The 21,713-nt window shown below is 40.0% G+C and overlaps 1 long non-coding RNA gene across 1 annotated transcript in view; it reads left to right on the forward strand.

The window, feature by feature from the left end:
* Nucleotides 1-17,757, forward strand: part of LOC132532812 (uncharacterized) — a 1,004,413-nt gene extending 986,656 nt beyond the window's left edge. The window contains exon 4 of the long non-coding RNA XR_009544743.1: nt 17,727-17,757. This is a non-coding gene — a long non-coding RNA (uncharacterized LOC132532812). The remainder of the gene's footprint in view (nt 1-17,726) is intronic.
* The last annotated feature ends 3,956 nt before the right edge of the window (nt 17,758-21,713 follow it).

Here is a 21,713-nt window from a genome sequence, read left to right on the forward strand (position 1 = left end):
CCTGATAGCTTTCCTATTTTTAAATATATTTATTTATTCCCTTTTGTTGCTCTTGTTTCATTGTTGTAGTTATTATTGTTGTTGTTATTGATATCATTATTGTTGGAAAGGACAGAGAGAAATGGAGAGAGGAGGGGGAGAGAAAGATAGACACCTGTAGACCTGCTTCACCGACTTGTGAAGTGACTCCCCTGCAGGTGGCAGCTTGAACCTGGATCCTTATGCCAGGTCCTTGCGCTTTGTGCCACCTGTGCTTAACCCACTGCACTACCACCCAACTCCCCAGCTTTCCTATTCTTTATCCCTCTGGGAGTATGGACCCAAGGTCACTGTGGAATGCAGAAGGTGGAAGGTCTGGTTTCTGTAACTGCTTCCCCGCTGAACATGGACGTTGACAGATCAATCCATACTCCCAGCCTGTTTCTCTCTTTCTCTAGTAGGGTGAGGCTATGAGGAAGTGGAGCTCCAGGACACATTGGTAGGGTTGCAGAGATCGATTTTTATTTGTACTTAGCTACCCTTAAGTACAAAGCACCTTTAGATTTGATCAGAATGTTGTATAGAAAGAACTTTAATGAACAGTAGCAATTTCACTTTTTACATCTGATAGCATGGATTTCATTAAAGTAGAAATTTAACTTGAACTTTCAGCTGGGTTAGCAGAGGAAATATTTTCACAAACCTTTGGCTTCTGGACACACACACCTGCGTTCCTTTCCCCTACTTCCTCTCAACTCAGAAGAAAAACTCAGCGAATTTTATCTCAAAGGTTTGACACATGGATCTGTGAGGTCTAGGGTGCTGTGGCCTGCTTGACTCACAGGGATGTATATTTTCACTTTAGCCTAGGTATTCACCAGGTTTTGGGATGATGAAGATGTAAGCTCCGTTGAGGGTGGGAGAACTCATAGCCTGACCATCCCATTCAATGCTCACAAAATAGTTTACAAACAAGAATGGCTTATTATCACAGATGTGGTGCATGAAGACACTGAGATTTAAGATTGGTTAGTTAAGAAGGCAAAATTTGAATTCAGGCAGTCCTAGGATTAAGTCCATGGTCTTGACCATGCCCTTCGCCACCTTTTGAAATTATATGAGATGACTAGAACTTCACTTCTCCACAGGCTTACCTCATTACAGAAAGATAGAAACAGCCTGGAAATATAAAATGACCTGCCAATGCTCATGTCTATCAGAGAAGCAGTTACAGAAGCCAGAACTCCCACCTTCTGCACCCTAAAAAGAATTTTTGTCCATACTCCCAGTGGGGTAAGCAATAGGGAAGTTTCCAATGGAGGGAAGTGGACACAGAACTCTGGTGGTGGGAACTGTATGGAATCACACCCATATTACAATTATATCCCTTACAGTCTTATACATCAATATTTAATAAGTAATAAAAAATAAAACATAAAAAGTAAATTATATGAGATCACATGTAAGGTCTCTTTTGTGGTGTTTGGCACTTGATTGCTCTTCTTCTTCTAGCGTTTGCCCTTCTTCCGTAGCCAGTCAACAGCGTCAGGTTGAGCCTAATGTAAAGTTTTGAGACCTCCTTTGAATCTGGAGAGGTGGCAGTCGTTGACTATGTGGGTCATAGTCTGTCTGTAGCCGCAGGGGCAGTTCAGGTCGTCTCTGGCTCCCCAGCGATGGAACATAGCGGCGCACCGGCCATGGCCTGTTCCATAGCGATTGAGGAGGGCCCAATCATAACGTGCTAGGTCAAAGCCGGGTTGACACTTGCAGGGGTCTGTGATGAGGTGTTTGTTCTTTACCTCAGCTGACTGCCAACTCTGTTTCCAAGAGTCTGGAACAGAGAAGTTCAGTGTAGGCGTAGGGGACCAGATTGGATGACAAGACATCAAGCGTTGAACAGGGTGGACGAAGATATCCGCATGTATTGGCAGGTCCGGTCGAGTGTAGACGTGGGAAATGAACTTAGATGATGCAGCATCCCGACGAATATCTGGCGGGGCGATGTTGCTAAGAACTGGCAGCCATGGAACCGGAGTGGAACGGATGGTTCCAGAAATTATCCTCATGGAGGAATATAATTTGGAATCGACCAAGTTGACATGGGGGCTACGGAACCATACTGGGGCACAGTATTCTGCAGTAGAATAGCATAATGCCAGAGATGATGATCGTAGTGTGGAAGCGCTCGCACCCCATGAGGAGCTGGCCAGTCTTGCAATGATGTGATTCCTCGCGCCCACCTTTGCTGCAGTTTTTATGAGATGATCGTGAAATGACAGAGTGCGATCGAGAGTAACGCCAAGATAGACTGGCTGGGCTTCATGCCGGATTCTCGTATCGCCAAGCTGCACATTAAGCTCACGCGAGGCCGAGGCATGGTGTAGATGGAAAACAGATGATACCGTTTTTGCAGTGCTAGGGATTAGTCGCCATTTTTTACAGTAATCAGATATCAGAGACATGTCTTTCGTGAGTGTTTCCTTGAGGATGTCAAACTTGGATGCCTGAGTTGCACAGCAGATGTCATCGGTGTAGATGAACTTCCTTGAAGAAGTTTCTGGAAGGTCATTGATGTAAATATTAAATAGCATAGGAGCCAGAACAGAGCCCTGGGGGAGGCCACTTGAGACAAGTCTCCATCTGCTAGACTTGTCACCCAGATGCACCCGGAATCTTCTGTTTTGGAGAAGAAACGATATAGTGTTGGCCACCCATGGAGGCAGGCATCTTGAGATCTTGACTAGGAGACCACGGTGCCAGACCGTGTCATAGGCTGCTGTGAGATCAACAAAGACAGCACCCGTCTTCCTACATGAGTGGGTGAAGTTCAGACTTTCCGTGAGTTGTTGCCAGCGGGCTTGGCGTGCTGCATCCAGGGAGGCAATGAGATGGTCAGCCACATCTGGGTCGCCCGACTCATCGTACTGCTTTAGTAGTTGCTCACATTCAGCATCAAGACAAGGCGTATAGTTAGCACATCTCCCACAAAGAATAGCTTGGGAAGCTGCTTTGAAGATGGCTTGGTGGAAGCGCCTGTAGGAATCTTCAGAGGGGATAGAGTTAATTGGAATTGCAGGAATAGATTTGTTGGTAAGATCACTGAACAGACGCCAGTTTGCTTTCCGAAAGTTCCATCTTAGTTTCTCTGAGCACAGAATCAGTGGGAGCTGGAGACCAATGTGGATGATAGCTGGGCGGTGATGACTGTGTGGGAAGATCTTGAGAACTTGTCTCGTAGCGGGAAAGGCTTGGCCATTGACTGTGCTAATCCAGCACAGGTCGGGTGACGAGTCTTTATTCCATCTAGCACTGTGAAAAGAGTCTGGCTGTTTGGAATTGTATAATAGGGAGAGGTCATTTGCTGAAGCCCAGTCAGCTAAGATAGAGCCGTCAGCACGAGTGGAGGAATATCCCCAGTCTTGGTGATGACTATTAAAGTCTCCAACGTAAACGGCTGGGTGATTCGGGCTAGGCAGGACCTCATTATCCCATGAGGCACTGGGAGGCTTATATACGTTGACGAGCTGAATAGTTCCAATAGTAATGGAGTCGTAGAAGGTCGAAGAGGCCGTGTGGTAAACGTCCACAAGACATGATTTGGCGTAGATGGCTCGGCCGTGTTTAGGATGGAGATTATAGCATATTAAATCGAATCCACTGATGGTGAATCGAGCAGCTTCATCGACTGCTATATGTGTTTCTTGTAGGCAAATAACATCTGCCTGATGCTGTATCGCCAATTGACCAATAAGAACGCGTTTGGCAAAGGACAGCCCTTCAACATTAAGTTGGAGGACTCGAAGAGCAGGACCAACAGTTTGAAAGCTGTCAGGAGCTGTTTGTTGCTGGCTTTGAAAGTGACTGGGATCCATATGGATTCAGTCAGCTAGGAAGGATCGTCAGTTTCCCCAATGAATGGGTACTCACGGGATGCACCACTGGAAGGTCGATCCAATGCATCCCTTGATTGCTCTAATGTGTAGCAACTCATGGTGATTTTGAGAGTTTTTGTTCATTTGTTTTTCTTGAAATGAACCAAAGGCAAAGGTAACAAGGTACAGGAGGGTGGAGCCAATAGCTGGAGAGGCTGCAATGGCTGGAGTACTGGATTCCCAGGCAGGGAAAAACACACACATGAGTTTCCAGAGGCTTCTTCTGCTATAAGTGCCAGCTGGGTGGTTCGGCTCCCTGAGTTCTCTTCAGTTTCTTTGCTCAAGAATCACAGATACAGCAGAGAAAAGCTAACATTATGAGAAACTCAGTTTTCAGGTGTTTCACCCAACTGTTTGGTCTGTTGTGTTTTGCTTTAGGTAAAAGTCTAGATTTTTCATTTTCAGGTTGAAGGAGTCTTTCAATTCTGAAACACTGTTTTTGTCGTCGCTGGAGGTATATTGCTCCAAGCAGACTTTTCAGACAGAGATACAGAGGGAGAGAGGGAAAAGATACCACAGCAGTGAGGTACCCTCCAGTGTGGAGGGGGTTGTGTTTGCACCTTGGTAACATGCAAGACGAAGCAGGTGCAGTATCCAGGTTGAGCTACCTAGAGGGTTCACAGGAGTTTGAATTCATCCTATAGATTAGCTCAGGGCTTGCGCAGAAGGAAGTGCATTATCCAGAGTGAAGATTTATCACTCCCTCTGGAGTAAGAAATGACTCCAGTTCAAATATATCCCCCCAAGCCAACATTCCCTGCTTGGCTAGTATAATCATGACTGTTCACAACTATCACAAGATAGAACACAGAGGCACTCTGAATGAGAAAAGCACATAAGAAGATTCTGGTTTTTTTTTTTTTTTTTGATGTTGTTGTTGCACCATTTGACCAACAGTGTAAGTCCAGTGCATGGTGTGTGTGTTGTGTTTATATATATTATAACTGCTTCAAATCACCATAAACTGCTTCCAAGAAAAACCAAGAAACTTTATGGTTATAAAATGTAAACTTTAACAACCCCTAACCTAAACATTGAATTTAAAAAATACTCCTGGGCTAGGTTTGAGGTCCCAAGTTCAAGCCTCCATAAGATGGAACTGAGAAGTGCTCTGGTCTCTCTTTCTCTCTTAAATAAATAAATAAATAAATAAATAAATAAAAATTCTCCTGGTCCAGTGCTTTAATATGCATCATCATCAGGAGAAAAAAAAAGAAGAAGCCAAGGGGGACCAACTTATGAAAGCTACTATAATGGAAAATAATGTCTTTAAATTCAAACAAAGTCATCAATTTTTTGATATGTGTTAATTCATACTCACACTTTGAAAAGCAGTCCGTAAAGCTCAAGTAGTGTTTATGCGGAAAAAAACCTAACTCTTAGAAAAATTTGAGGGTTTTTTTTTTTGAAAAAATTTCTCCTCCCAAAGAGGGAAATAAACCAAAATCCAATTATTTATGGTTGTAACTGGAACTATTCCAGTCTCAGGATTTCACAACAATTCCCTTGAGAAGGCAATTAGGATTACCAAGGATGAGGGGAATGTGATGAATGGGGACATGGCTTTTACTTGTGTGACTGTGATCCTGAAAATAAACAAGCAAATGTAGATAGTCACACACACCCCTTATGGATCTCAACATCATATTTTAAATAAATAAATAGTTTTATCTTAAATACTAAGAGGTTCAAGTGGAAAATATCATGGGCAAAATGGAGTCACTTTTATCAAAAGCAAACATATTTTTCTGGCCCTCTGAAGGCTCTGAGCCAGTAGCGCTGGGTCTGCCTGGGCAGCACTTAGCTTTCCACAACCCTCACCTCCAGAAGGAAATGTTATGAGGATTTATCAGGACAAGGCTAGCAAATGTATCCAGAGCTTGCCGCTAGCATAGGAGGCAGCCCTAGAAATCAAAGCGTGATTACCTTCGGCATTTTTGGTAAGAGAAGGTATGTCTAACTTCTCTGACTAAAGATCCTGTCCATGGGGGTGGGGTGGGATGGGGGAGGAATCAGATCCTATTGCCTGTAAAAAGCCCGTCTCTAGCTACTGCTCTGTACTTGTGAGCTGGAGACCTTTGAAGTATTTTCTCTACAAACTTTCTAATCTTCCTGAGAAGCCGATAGAGTGCTAGTCTCTTTGCCATTTCCACTGGTTGCTTTCATTCTGTAATTCCACCGACCCCCTCCCCCCCCCACATTCCTACTTAGCAGATCCCACAGGTGTCTGGTCAGACCTGTCAGGTGGGTCTCTGTTTGCCTGTCATTTGGGAAGCTGATGGTCTTACCTGGGCATGGCTGATTGCACAAAGCGGAACAGGGGTTAGTTTGAATTGCAGGTGTGAGCAATCAGTGAAGATCAGCACTAATCCATCAGATACTTGAACTGCCAAGTTGCTACAGACATGGCAAGAAAGAGCCAGATGCTGAATGTGACTCTGGGTGTCTGCATGCAAAGCCCATGGTTCCCCATGTGCAGGGGTTCTGTGTTTGCAGAAGCAAAGTCTCCCTGGTTCTTACTGATGACACTTCGTGGTTGTGGAGCCCCATTCTGTTCACTGATGTCCAATAGGTTACAGTTCTGAGAGACAGACAACCTCACGATATCACCAGCTAGCTTAGAACCCTGAAGAGATGCCATGATGTACAGCCTAAGGTGGAAGAGCTCAGACTGGAGAATTCTGGGCTCAAATATCCATTCTGTCACTTACTGTCTGTTTATTGTCTTGGGTTAAGTTTCTGGGTTTCATTTCCCCATGGACAAAATAGGAATAACATCCTCTTAGAAAAGGCATTTTCTCTGCCTCATAGTAGGCACTCCATACATGTGAATTATTGGTGTTATTGTTTCTACTATTCTCTTAAGAAGACAGTAAATATTCCTCAGTGGCTCATGAATAAGAGTGAGAACAAGAAGATGCTATTCCTAATCTAGAAGACTGAGTAAGCTCTTGAAAGGGTTAAGATGAAACAGAGTTAAGGAGACTCACAGGAAAGGATTGAGATGCACAGAAAGGTAACTTGTAAGCAGAGCGATCACTTCCATTGCCAGGTGGGGAGCAGCAGAGGAAGTTGGGAAACCTCTGCCACTTATTAAAGGGGTGCTCTTGGGGAGAGTTCACTTTCCTTCCTAGAAATGGGTTCTAAGTTGGGAGAAAAAAGCAACAGCTCTGAATCCAACGGAGTTTTCATGCCTGAGGCACCATCGGTCCTTGTTCAATCATAGCACCACCATAAACCAGGGAAGAATGGTTAAAAATTATTAATACATCTCTAGTAAAGTCTTGTTCTTTGAAATATTGTCTCCAAAAAGTTCAAGGAGAACAGAAGCAACTGGTGGCATTACTTTATAAGATACAGCTATATAGAAATAGCATAATAGGACATAAATCATGGTGAGGTCTTGTATGGTACAGCAAATCCTAACAATGGGATTTTCAAAGTTAACCCAATTGCCAAATAATTTGGTTATAACAATAATTATCTACTGCTTTCTTAAACCCTGAGACAGCAGGAAACTTCCCCTTTCTCTATAAAGCCCATACATCTCTCCCAGTCCTGCAACTTCTAGGGTGGGGCTCACTTTCCTGCATGCTTCTCTCAGGTCATACCAACTGATACTGCATCTGCTGGTCTCAGCCTAATTAATGCAACCAATACCACCACAGCATGCTTCACTTTGGACTGTGTACAGAGATGTCAGAGGTAGAATGCCAACTCTTCAGTTTCATTACTCTGCCACCAGGTTCCAGGTGATACCACGATGTCAACCTGACTTCCTTGGGCAGAGGACCCCACCATGTGTCTTGGAGCTCTGCCTCCCCAGATCCCTGCCCCACTAGGGAAAGAGAGAGACAGGCTGGGAGTATGGATCGAACTGTCAACACCCATGTTCAGCTGAGAACCAATTACAGAAGACAGACTTTCTACCTTCTGCACCCCACAATTATCCTGGGTCCATGTTCCCATAGAGATAAAGAATAGGGAAGATATCAAGGGAGGGGATTGGATATGGACCTCTGGGGGTGGGCGTTATGTGGAAATGTACCCCTTTTATCCTGTAGTATTGTCAATTTTTCCATTTTATAAATAAAAATAAATAAAAAGAAATGAGTTAGGTGTGTCATTAATCGTCAGTGTTTCTCAGGCAACAACACCCCTTTTTTAATTCAGTAAAACTCAAAGTAGAATGGTTAAATGCAAATGAAAGAAAGGTAGAGCAGCTCTGGCTGGTGGATGGAGAGACTTGGCAAGGTCTTGGGTCTCCTTCCCTTTCCTCCTCAGTTGGGCAGAAAGGGTACCCAGGCCTCTGTAGCATGTGGTGTTTAAGCCCACAGACTGCAAGATGGCTGAGATTACTCACCTCTGTTTCAATGGCAGGCAAGATAGAGACTGCCAACAAATGTGCATCATTCCTCACAAAGGTTTCACTTAACTGCGAGCATCTTCAACTCAGCAGGTTAAGTTTTCAATCCCCTTCCTAGCAGGGCACTTGGTGCTATGATTCTAGCATTCACTAGTAAAATGAATTTTTTTTTTTTTAGCAATGATTATCCATTTTAATTATTAAATTGTAAATATTGTACAGTCTTCTCAAAGAGAGAATGAGAGAGATGTGAATTTTCTAAAAACTTTTCAGTTAGGTTAACGGAAAAGTTGGAAGCTCTAGTCTCTGCTGTAACGCTTCTTTATGCTCTGGGCAGAAAGTTAGACATCAAATTGCATTCTAACTTCAAGTTTGCACTAATGCTAAATTACTACAATATAAGTGCACATTATCAAACATACCAGGAAAGGAAACAAAGAGACAAGACCTTCAGAAAATCTAATAGCAAACTCAGTTCTCCCTGTACTAGAAAGGATAGCTCCCTAGTTGCCATTCTTATTGGGCTATAGCTATTATAACTCAAACCAAATGCATGGGAAGTCCTTAACTTCTCCAGTCACCAGTTTTTTCTTGTGTAAAATCAGTGTAGTAACAATTACCAGAGTGGAAGCAGTCTAAATGCCCATGAACAGATGACCGGCTAAAGAATTTATGGGTTAGCTACTCCATGGAATGTTACTTTGCAATAAAAAATATGATATTATGTCCTTTGGGGGAAAATGGATGTAACTAGATGTGACTATGCTTAGCAAAATAAGTAAAGAGATAAAAGACAGCTAATTACAAAATGGTTTCATTCATACATGAAATCTAGAGATTTGATTTTACATGAACTTGCCAAAAAATAAAATAAAATAAAACAGCCACAAGAAAACTGTAAGATTTATAAGAACTATGGTTGTTATCTTTGGGAATTGGGTGAGAGTGTGGGGATACAGAAGTGGTGGTGGGTGGGGTCTGGAACTATATATTGTAATCTTATAACAAACTATTAATGACAAATAAAAATTGTTTTAAAAAATCAGTGTTGTAGAAAGTTTCTTCCTGTGTGGTCTGGGAGATGGCACAATGGATAAAGCATTGGACTCTTAAGCAGGAGGTCTGGAGTTCAGTCCCAGGCAGCACATGTACCATAGTGAAGTCTGGTTCTTCCTCTCTCTCCTATCTTTCTCATTAATAAATAAATAAAATCTTTTAAAAAATTAAAAAAGAAAGTTTCTTCCTAGAAATAGAATGTATATGTGTTGTTTACCAATGCTAAGTCATAACCTTATTATTTTCATTTTTCAGTCTCTGTGAGTTGATTGATCTTGATGATTTTTTGTTTGAGCCACGAACTTATTAAACACAGACTATTTATCTGAAATTCTCTGAAAGACTTATACTAACTAGGACCAGGGATCAGACAAGCTGTTTCTATACTAACAAAAAAAAAAAAAAAAGAAGAAGAAACTGTTTCTATGCTAACAAAGTCACATATGGCACATGGTCAACCATTTAACAATACACTGACATGCTGTAAGTGGGAGTTCATTATAAGTAGATTCATTATAAATCTTAAACAAATTGTAAATAAATTACTTTAACAAGTAGTTTAAGGTGCTCCTGGGCTATGGTTCAGTCTTTTTTTGAAGACAATTCCAATATAGTTTACTTCAGACCAATTCCTAAAAAACATGGGATTAATGTTAAATAAACACGTTGGCAAAGTGTTATCAGTTAAGACACTTTCCAGTCTTGCTGGCTTAATACTAATGTGGACAAAGCTTAAATGGTAAATTCTACCTAGAAAGGAAGGTTTGAAGAGCTATCTCCTCTCTATTCTTCTGACCCTTTTGTTGGCTATGGTGTTTTTCTTGGCTTGTGTTAAAAAAAAAAAAAAAGATTGCTAGATATTTGTTTCCTTTGGTTTATTTTTTTCAGCCAAAGTATAAGACCTTACTTAGATGACTAGCAATTAAAGAATTTTTGTGGTTTATTTCCTGATCTAACTGCTTACTTCTGAAGAAAGCAATTCTGACAAACTTGTGTTAACCTGGAGCTTACAAAACTGTAAAGCTCCCCCATTTTTAAAAAAATTTAGATAGAAAAGGCAGACTAGAATTTTAAGAATAAAATACTAGTTAAGGTTGCTTGTTCTAAGTCACAGAGAATTAGTTTTTCTCTCTGAATACTGCTTTTTAAAAAGAAAACAGACTATTTTTGCATGCTGTAGCTTCATAACTTAGTAACATTAGAGACCTGCAGCTAAACTGGAAGGGAGTAATTAAATTATTTGATACTTTTATTTCAATAATACTTTGATAATAAATAAAATCTTTTATTTCTTTTTTTTAAATTTATCTTTTATTTAAGAAAGGATAAATTAACAAAACCATAGGGTAGGAGGGGTACAACTCCACACAATTCCCACCACCATACCCCATCCCCTCCCCTGATAGCTTTCCCACTCTCTATCCCTCTGGGAGCATGGACCCAGGGTCATTTTGGGTTGCAGAGGGTGGAAGGTCTGGCTTCTGTAATTGCTTCCCCGCTGAACATGGGAGTTGACTGGTCGGTCCATACTCCCAGTCTGCCTCTCTCTTTTCCTACTAGGGTGGGTCTCTGGGGAAGCGGAGTTCCAGGACACATTGGTGGGGTCTTCAGTCCATGGAAGCCTGGCCGGCATCCTCATGGCATCTGGAACCTGGTGGCTGAAAAGAGAGTTAACATACAAAGTCAAACAAATGGTTGAGCAATCATGGACCCAAAGGTTGGAATAGTGGAGAGGAAGTGTTAGGGGGGTACTCGCTGCAAACTCTAGTGTACTTCTGCTTTCAGGTATATATTTTGCAGTAGTTTATGCATACGTGTGAACATATGCTCTCTCTCATAGAACCTGGTGTATATCTAGGTTTTGGGACTTTGTTAGAAAGTGAACCACCTGGGATGGAATTAGAGAATACTATGAAAGGAAAGGCCTCACCTGAGTAATGAAGCTGAAGGGTTGTCATTCCACACGTGAAGTCTCCGGACACAGACTGAGTTGAAGCATGTTGAGGTGGCAATCGTTGCGTTGATTAGGTTGCGATCGGCTGATGCAATATTATTTGATATGGATTGGGAGAGGCATGCGGGAAAGTGGGCCCTATCCTAAGGTTCCAGGACTGGGGGAAATATAGGCTCTATAGTGGAGATGTGAGGTTCCTGCTGTCTTAGGGTTCAAAAAGACAATGGATAGTTAATGTTATCATCACATTATTTGGTAATTGGCTTAACTTTGAAAAGTCCTTTTGTTAGGGTTTGCTGTATAGTACCCAGTATCTTGTATGTAGCTGTGCCATTGGTTGCAAAATCTTTTATTTCTAAGCACCTCAGCACTATTTTCATGAAGTTGACATCACTGCTCCCTACTGACTAAACACGGATTTAAAGTTTAATTCTTATTCAAAATATAATTATAAAGGAGAAAATGACTTACAAAAAATAACTTTCCAGGAGAAATTCAGAGTTACTGTTAAGATGTAGGACTGTATTCCTGGTTATTATTATTATTTTTTTTTTGCCTCCAGGGTTATCGTTGGGCTAAGTGCCTGCACTATGAATCCGCTGCTCCTGTGGCCATTTTGTTTTTCATCTCCTTCTCTTCCTCCTCCTTTTTCTATTTTTTGGATAGGACAGAGAGAAATTGAGAAAGGACTGGAAGATAGACATGTGCTGACCTGTTTGACCGCTTGTGAAGAAGCAACCCCCCTGCATGTGGGAAGCCTGGAACTCAAACAGGTATCCTTGTGCGAGTCCTTGGGCTTCCTACTATGTGCGCTTAACTTAGTACACCACCGTCTGGCCCCCTTTTCCTGGTTATCTTTAAAGGTAACTGTTAGTGGATATAGTTAGTGGCAAGTGAGGCATCAACAAGAATCTGTCAAGATCCATATTCTTTCATGTTTGTTACACATGTTGCTGGTTTCATTCTGGGAGGAGGCTTAATTTGCCCACAGCAAGATGGTTATTGCAAGTCAAGGTTGTTTGACCCAACAAATGGGTTTGGCTGTCTCTGCTGCAGTCATCCTTGCCCCAGTTCTGAATCTCACTCCGCTGGGACTGGATTAGTCATGGGTTCTTCTCCACTGGTCTGGAGACTGTAGGGCGTTGATTGGTAAGGTTAGTGCTAGACTCCACAGGTAGAGTCCTGGGAACAAAGCTGACTTCAACTGGAGCACACAGTTCAAACTTTGGGGACATGGGGTGAGGTTAGCCAAGTTTTCTGGAGCAAAATGTTCAAGATCGCCAGGGATAAAAATCTCTAGTCATGGGGCCGGATGGTAGCTCAGCGGGTTAAGCGCACATGATGCGAAGCGCAAGGACCCGCGCAAGGATCTCTGTTCGAGCACCTGGCTCCCCACCTGCAGGGTGGTGGCTTCACAAGTGGTGAATTTCTTTCCCCCTCTCTGTCTTCCCCCTTCTTTCTCTATTTCTTTCGGTTCTATCCACCAACAGTGACATCAATGACAACAGCAATAATAATAACAACAAACAGCAAGGGCAACAAAAGGGAAAATAAATATAATAAATAAATATGTTTGCAAAGTCATCATGCTCTGTCTCCAGTCCTATGTACATATATTTTTAAAATCATTTGTCTATTTAAAACAGAGCACTGCTCACTTTTGGCATGTAGTGTAGCAGGGATTATGCCTGGGCTCTTGGAATTTTAGGCTTAAAAGTCTTTTTGCATAACAATTAGGCAATCTCCCTGACTGTTACTACTTTAGTTTTTTTCTTTTTCTTTTGTATACTTGTTAGAAGAAAAGAAATGCAATTCTATTTCCTTTTTTAGTCAGAACACAGCTCAAGTCTGCCTGCTGTGGTACAGGTTGACCCTGGGGACCTCAGAGTCTCAGGTATGAAAGAAAGTCTGTATGATCTTTCAGATTTAATTTTTTCTAAAATTTTTATTTTATTTTAAATTTCATAGCCCAGCTCAGCTCTGGTTTGTGATCCCAGGTGTTAAATCTGGGTTTTCTGAAATCGGGTCTAACTTGTGTATCCCACTGTGCTCTCTCTCTCCCCAGCCAGAGAAATTATTTAAAACTAATGCCTATGCCTAAATCCCCATTGATGGATGACTGGTTAAAGAAATTATGGAATACTGCTCTGTGGAAAAAAAAAGATGATATTGTATCCTTTGGGACAAAATAGATGAAATAGACTCCAACTCTTCCTCCTCCAACTAATCTTGAGCGAAGTAGGGGGATTGCCAGGGAGTAGATCACTGTCTTAAGTCAGACTCTAGAGACAAGAAATGACAAACTAAAAGGGTGGAAGGTCAAGAGTGGGCAGAGAATATAATGTTCCAGTCAAGGGAACAACAAGTGCAAAAGTCCTAGGGTGGGAGCCTAGTCTGAGGAGAAACCAAACAGAATTGAATTTGGTGGATCACTAAAAGTTGCAGTTTGAGCTGCTGATGAAGGTCATTGAAGACATTGTGGGCACTCCAGGAAGGGTCTTTAATGCTTTGGGCTTTATCTGGAGGGAGTGGGGTGGGGAAGCACTTCAAAAGGTCTAGAAAGCTCACTCAGTTTGTAAAATGGAAAATGGGTACTAGTGGAGTGGCGATAGGAGGTGGAGTAAATTTTGACTATTTCAGTCAGTGAAGAGTGAAATAATGAAAACCTGAATTAAGACAGTGACAGAGGAGGGGAAATAATTATTTGGGTGGGTGTGATATTAAAATTGCAAATTTATAAGTAGTGTTACACACCTTCTGCACCTCAAAAAGAATTTTGGTTTATATTCCCAGCTGGGGGAAAAGATAGAGGAAGACTGCCAGAGGGGCTCTAAACCCCAGTTCCTCCGAGACCAAAAACATTTGTCACCAGGAATCTTTGGTTTGTTTGTTTGTTTATTTATTTATTGATTGATTTTTCTTTCCCTTTTGTTGCGCTTGTTTTATTGTTGTTATTGATGTCATTGCTGTTGGACAGGACAGAGAGAAATGGAGGGGAAGACAGAGAGGGGGAGAAAAAGACACCTGAAGACCTACTTCATCTCCTGCGAAGCGACTCCCCTGCTGGTGGGGAGCTGGAATCTTGAACTTGGATCCTTAAGCTGGTCCTTGCGCTTTGCGCCATGTGCACTTAATCCGCTGCGTGCTACTGCTTGGCTCCTGAAATCTTTATTTTTATATAACAACTGAAAGAGAAGCAAAATTGGAAAACACCAGAGGAAGTCAGGCACTACTTGCTTGTCTGAGAGAAGAGGTGGGGAAAAAAAAAAAGAAAAAGAAAAAGGACACTTGGAAATAGTAATAGGCATAAGGCATGACTTAGAAAGGAAATGAAGGGAGGACTTTAGAAGTGAATAGAAATGGGCAAAAAATATCTATCTATATATAGATAAATGTGGACACACACACACATATATATATACACATACATAAATACATAGAGAGATAGAGAGATGGTCAACCTATGTCTGTGATCTCAGGAGAACTATTGCAGTTACTGTTGGAGGGGACTAGGGTCACAGACCTTTTGTAGTGGGAACAGTATAGAATTATACCCTGACTATCTTACAATTTTGTAAATCAACATTAAAGCACTAATAAAAGAAAATAAATAAATGCTGTTTCATTCTGAAGAAACAATAAGTAATGTTTATTCAGAACTTGAAAATTTTATCTCTTCATTCAGGTTTCACTTAAAAATATGAGACTTGTTCATTCAGCAAACAAGTATTAAAAGCACACTACAAGCCAGATATTCTAATATCGTCCAAATATTGAAAATTTTTTGTCAGTATAAGTTGCTTAAAACCCACACTCTTGCATACTTTATATATAATACACTCTTTTTATCCACCTTTTTAAAAAAGTCATTTCAGATTTTTTTCTGAAATATTATTTTGAATAAGAGAAAAGGTCTGCATGGCTATTTGTAAGGTGTTTCATTTTTCAGCACATTTTCCCAAGATAAAAAATCTTATTATTCTAGTGATATGTGGGGAAAAGACAAAGCTATTTATTCAGTAGGTCATTTTACCACATTACACAACGGTGTTAAATCACTACACAAACTAGTTTCAGTACATTTTGTGGGCTTGCTCCAGGTTCCAAATTAGGACCATTCTATATTCTAACAAATGCAAATGAGAAAAAAAGCTTCTGCAGCAAATAAACGGATTTGGCCCAAATGCAGTATGAATTTACTAATTAATTCAGTTAATTTTCATGAAGTTCAGTGCTTAAAAACATTCTATTTATTGACGGAATTAAAAGTCTCTCCACTCCTTCATTATCAGCAAGCTGGGCATATTCCTCTCCCAGGTATCAGCTCCTCTAGTAATCTCTAGGCTGCTGCAAAGCTTTACAACCCGAGCTGATAAAGGCGATTCTAATTTAGTGTTCATGTTAATTATCAGTAATATTAAATGAATATATTGAATCTATTTACATGTGTCATTCACAGTTGCTGCATTCTAAAGAAAATGATGATAATTGTTCTTGTTAGTTATCATATTTCAGGTTTCTTCAGTAAATTTTGTTTTGTTTTGTTTTGGGAATATCTTAATGAGGAGAAAGGCCTACAATATTTTGAAATGTTCACAGGGCACCAGACAGCATTGCATTATTACTAATGCAATAGTCAGATTTTATAGGAAGATTCCTTTGTGTCATTTTATTTATTTCTGAGCATATGTAAACCAGATTAAAGAGGGAAAAAAGGGCAGCCAGTAAATCTTCTTTAACAGATAACTGGCAAAAGTGATTATCATAAAAAACAAAAACTTGGGTACTGCTGAGATTTGAATTTTTTTTCTCTCTCTGCATTTTGCTTTTGGCCCTGTTAGGATCTGAAATATAAAACATGAGGCATAGTTTTTTTTTCCCTGCCTAATTGTTACCAAAATTGTGAAAATCCAGACCACAGTAGACCTATCGAATAACTTGTTTCCACATATCCTTTCTTCTAAGCTGAACACACTTCACTTTATTTTATAGTGAATAAAAACTTAGATTTCCAATATATAGGGTAATTGCCTGCCATAGATACCATAGTGAGTTTCAAATTGACTCAACATCCCAAACTTTTCTGTGGCTATAGAAGCTGCCAGGTATTCTCTTAAATTAACAGATAAAAGTATGCCTGCTACTGAGTACATCTGGGACAATGAGCTGTGTAGGTGGGCTGATTGTTTCAAAATAGTTGAAGTTCAAATATTTAAACTGTTTTCACCTGGAGTATTTCTATTTATCATCCAAGACTTGGTCCTGGAAATCCTGCCCTAACCTCTTTATGAGCCCTGGTTTCTGTTTCCCTCTTATAAAATGATTATACCAGGGGATCAGATAGTGGCACACCCGATTATGTGCACATAGTACCAAGTGCAAGGATCTGAGAAAGGATACAGGTTCAAGCTTCTGTCTCCCCACCTTCAGTGGAGATGCTTCACAAGTGGTCAAGCAGGTCTGCAGGTGTCTGTCTTTCTCTCCATCTCTCTATCTCCCTTCCCCTCTCAACTTCTCTCTGTACTATTGAATAAAAAATAGAAAAAAAAAAAAAAAAGGAAAAATGGCTGCCAGGAGCAGTGAATTCATAGTGCCTGTATCAAGACCCAATGATAACCCTGGAGGCAAAAAAAACTTAAAAAAAATAAAATAAAATAAAATGATCATACCTCTTTATACTGTAAGAATCTGCTTTATGCACCTGTCCTTACCAGCTTCCTTTCTCTCCCTCACTGTAGACAGTGAACTTATGAGAACTGGAACTTTGTCATGTCATCTCTAGGCCTTCAATGAATGTTTACATTCTTTCTTTCTCTCTCTTTCTCTCTTTCTCACCCACACACACCCACACATACCCACACATGTCTAATATATTGGGTATATTCTTACCATGTGAGGAAAGTAATGAAAAAAAACAGTTCATTTAAAAATAAAACCTACCCTGAATTATAGTAGCACATTATTTACCCACTTGTACTCAATGCTATGAGCCAAAGAGGCTTACAAACCCTCTCATTATGTGTCTGTCAGTCTTGTACTTGACTGAACTGTTGAGGGTTTGCGTGTCCTTTAGCAAGCTCTGGGAATGTAGTGGCGTCCTCTTACCAGATCTTTAAAGCAGTCGCTGAAACCTTTGAGGGCCTTTGATTTGATTGCTGACATCAATGTGTCTGCTTCCAAGCATTTTAATTGATCTTCATCTGCATTGTGTTCATTTCAGCCTACTGGTAGTGATGCCATCAGATGGAAATGGTGTTAGCACTCACCCATGTCATATTCTTCATAGTAAATCTCACAGGCATTTTCCCTCATTCCTGGGGGCAATGTTATGACTTAACTAGCCCTGGTGGTGCATATTTTAAGATGTCCTTCAGAAAAAAATATATCAGAGAACTTTGAGGAACAAGAGAGATTGCTCATTGGTCCTGGAGAGTGTAAGGTTTGTGTGTGTGTGTGTGTGTGTGTGTGTGTGTTGTGGAGTTGGGGGAGAGACACAGAATTCTTAACTGGAGGCTCTGTCATTTAATTAAGATCCAAGTGTGGGGTTTCTAAGGTTTTGTGTGTTCATTCCTTACTGTCTCATTCAAAGCCTAAGAGACAGATTAAGGCATTAGAAGGGAGAAGTGGGGGTCCCTTTAGGATTAGTCATTTAGATTACCCAAGGCTTTCTGAAACTGTGTGGATGTGTGCAGTCTAATACCCTGTCTGGTTGTTTTGCTAGTAGCTGTGTGAAGCAACTGGCAATATGTTTATTCAAGATGGATGTCAAGGTGGGGCTATGGAGCAGCAGCTGCTGTGTTTCTCTCCTCTCCTTTCCTGGGTCAACTAGGAATACCAAAGGAGACCACCTGGGACTGCAACAAGACAGGACTAGAACAACTTCAGGAGCCCACCAAATCATCGGTGAGTGCAAACACTTGTGGCTCATGGACAGAGAGGAGCCTAGGGAGAGATTAAGTGGCTGGTAACAGTCTGGCAGACTCAAAAGTGAAAGGATGGAAAACTATCATACAAGTCAAAGACCCACAAAAAGGGGCAGGAACAGGTATTCTTATATCTGACACGATAGACTTTAAAATAAAATTTAAAAAGATTGGGATGGACACTACTTAATGCTCAGAGGATCAGTCAATCAAGAAGACTTAACAATTATTAATATCTATGCACCCAATGAAAAGTCATCTAAATACATTAACAGCAACACAGTAATAGTAGGGAGCTTCAGCACCCCTCTCTTTCAACTTGACAGATCATCCAGGAAGAAAATCAATAAAGAAATGAGGGAGCTAAATGAGGAGACAGATAAACTAGAACTATTGGACATTTTCAAAATCATTAACCCCAAGAAACTGGAATACACATTCTACTCAAGGTTACATGGATCATTCTCAAGGATAGACCATATGTTAGGCCACAAAGACAGCATCAGCAAATTCAAGAGCATTGAAATCATCCCAAGCATCTTATCAGACCTCAGTGGAATTAAACTAACACTTAACAATCAACAAAAGATTAGTAATAGTCCTAAAATGTAGAAGCTCAACAGTACACTCCTTAACAACTACTGGATCAAAAAGGAAATAAAGGAAGAAATCAAAATGTTTTGAGAGTTCAATGAAAATGAAGACACAAGTTATCAAAATATTTGGGACACAGCTAAGGCAGTACTGAGAGGGAAGTTCATAGCCATACAAGCAGCACACATTAGGAAACAAGAAAAAGCACAAATAAACAGCCTGATTTTACATCTTAAAGACCTAGAAGAACAAAGGGACCCTAAAGCCACCAGAAGGACAGAAATCACTAAAGTTAGGGCAGAAACTGGAATACTCCCTTCCAGCTTCTATGAAGCCAACATCAGTTTGATGCCAAAAGCAGACAGGGACACAACCAAAGAAGAAAACCACAGACCAATATCTTTGATGAACACAGATGTTAAAATATTGAATGAAATTCTAGCCAACTGGATACAGCAGTATATTAAAAAGATTGTTCATCATGAGGTGGGGTTTTATCCCAGGCATGCAAGTTTGGTTTAATATACTTAAATCAATCAATGTGATCCACCACATCAATAAAAGCAAGACCAAAAACCACATGGTCATATCAGTAGATGCAGAAAAAGCCTTTGACAAAATCCAGCATCCCTTTATGATCAAACACTACAAAAAATGAGAATAGATGGAAAATTCCTGAAGATAGTGGAGTCTATATATTGCAGACCTACAGCTAACATCATACTCAATGGTGAAAAACTGGAAGCATTTCCCCTCAGATCAGGTACTAGACAGGGCTGCCCACTATCATCATTATTATTGAACATAGTGTTGGAAGTTCTTGCCATAGCAATCATGCAGGAGCAAGCAATTAAAGGCATACAGATTGAGAGAGAAGAAGTCAAACTCTCCCTATTTGCATATGACATGATAGTATACATAGAAAAACCTAAGGAATCCAACAAGAAGCTTTTGGAAATCATCAGGCAATACAGTAAGGTGTCAGGCTACAAAATTAACATTCAAAAGTCAGTGGCATTCCTCTATGCAAACACTAAATTAGAAGAAGATGAAATCCAGAAATCAATTCCTTTTACTATAGCAACAAAAACAAGAAAATACCTAAGAATAGACCTAACCAAAGAAGTGAAAGACTTGTATACTGAAAATTATGAGTCACTACTCAAGGAAACTGAAAAAGACAAAGAAGTCGAAAGATATTCCATATTCATGGCTTGCAAGAATTAATACCATCAAAATGAACATACTACCCAGAGCCATATACAAATTTAATGTTATCCCCATCAAGATCCCAACCATATTTTTTAGGAGGATAGAACAAATGCTACAAATGTTTATCTGGAACCAGAAAAGACCTAGAATTGCCAAAACAATCCTGAGAAGAAAGAACAGAATTGGAGTCATCACACTCCCAGATCTCAAATTGTAGTATAGGGCCATTGTCATCAAAACTATTTGGTACTGGAACATGAATAGACACACTGAACAGTGGAATAGAATTGAGAGCACAGAAATAAGCCCCCACACCTATGGACATCTAATCTTTGACAAACGTGTCCAGACTATTAAATTGGGAAAGCAGAGTCTCTTCAACAAATGGTGTTGGAAAAAAAGAGTTGAAGCATGCAGAAGAATGAAACAGAACCACTATGTTTCACCAAATTTGAAAGTAAATTCCAAGTGGATCAAGGACGTGAAGGTTAGACCAGAAATGATGAGATACTTAGATAAAAACATTGGCATAACTCTTTTCTGCATAAATTTTAAAGGCATCTTCAATGAAACAAATCCAATTACAGAAAAGACTAAGGCAAGCATAAACCTATGAAACTACATCAAATCAAAAAGCTTCTGCACAGCAAAAGAAATCATTACCCAAACCAAGAGACCCCTCACAGAATGGGAGAAGATCTTAACACGCCATACATCGGACAAGAGCTAATAACAAAAATATATAAAGAGCTTTCCAAACTCAACAACAAGAAAACAAATAACCCCATCCAAAAATGGAGAGGGGACATGGACAGAGTATTCAGCACAGAAGAGATCCAAAAGGCTGAGAAACACATGAAAAAATGCTCCAAGTCTTTGATTTTCAGAGAAATGCAAATAGAGACAACAATGAGATATCAAAAAAAAAAAAAAAAGAAATTGATGTCTTTAGAAACGGATGCTTCAGCAATCAAAAGCCTGGTGTCAGTTATTCACATGACATTATGCCAGTATTCCATGCTCCTTTTCTTTTCTACTTAGTTTAGCAGTTTTTTGCTCGTATTTTAAAAATATTTTTTACTTTATTTTAATGAAAGAGATATAGAGAAAAAAAACATACACAGCACACATACACACACACACACACACACACACAGAGAGAGAGAGAGAGAGACAGAGAGAGAGACCAGAGTGCTGCTCAGCTGTAACTTATGTTACTGGGGATTGAACCTGAGACCCCAAAGCCTCAGATATGAGTCATTTGCATATACATTATGCTATCTGCAGCCTCTTTTTTTTTGCTCTTAAAAACAATTTTCTGCTTTTCAGAACAGTTGCCATATTTTCCTCTCAATACATAAACCAATTACTCCTATAACATCTTCTAGCATTTTAAAGCTAGTTTCAATATTGTTTGTTTTTCAGTTCAATTACTTATTTTCCTTTTTTCTTAACTGACAGAAAACCCCTAATTATAAAAGCAAAACTCTATACTCAATTTCATTCTGAATACCAAAGCTGAATGTTTAATATTTAAAGAAAACTGCTTTCTAGAAGATAGAGGTGTTATTATAATTGATGCCCCCTGTCAAGTGGTTCCTTAAAATTTAATTACGTATCTAAAGTAAATACAAAGCAGCTAGAAAACAAATAACAAAATGGCCATAAGTGCATATTGCCAATAAATTCTTTAGGTG

This window comes from Erinaceus europaeus, chromosome 14 (genome assembly GCF_950295315.1).
Source record: "Erinaceus europaeus chromosome 14, mEriEur2.1, whole genome shotgun sequence".
Taxonomy (NCBI): Eukaryota; Metazoa; Chordata; class Mammalia; order Eulipotyphla; family Erinaceidae; genus Erinaceus; species Erinaceus europaeus.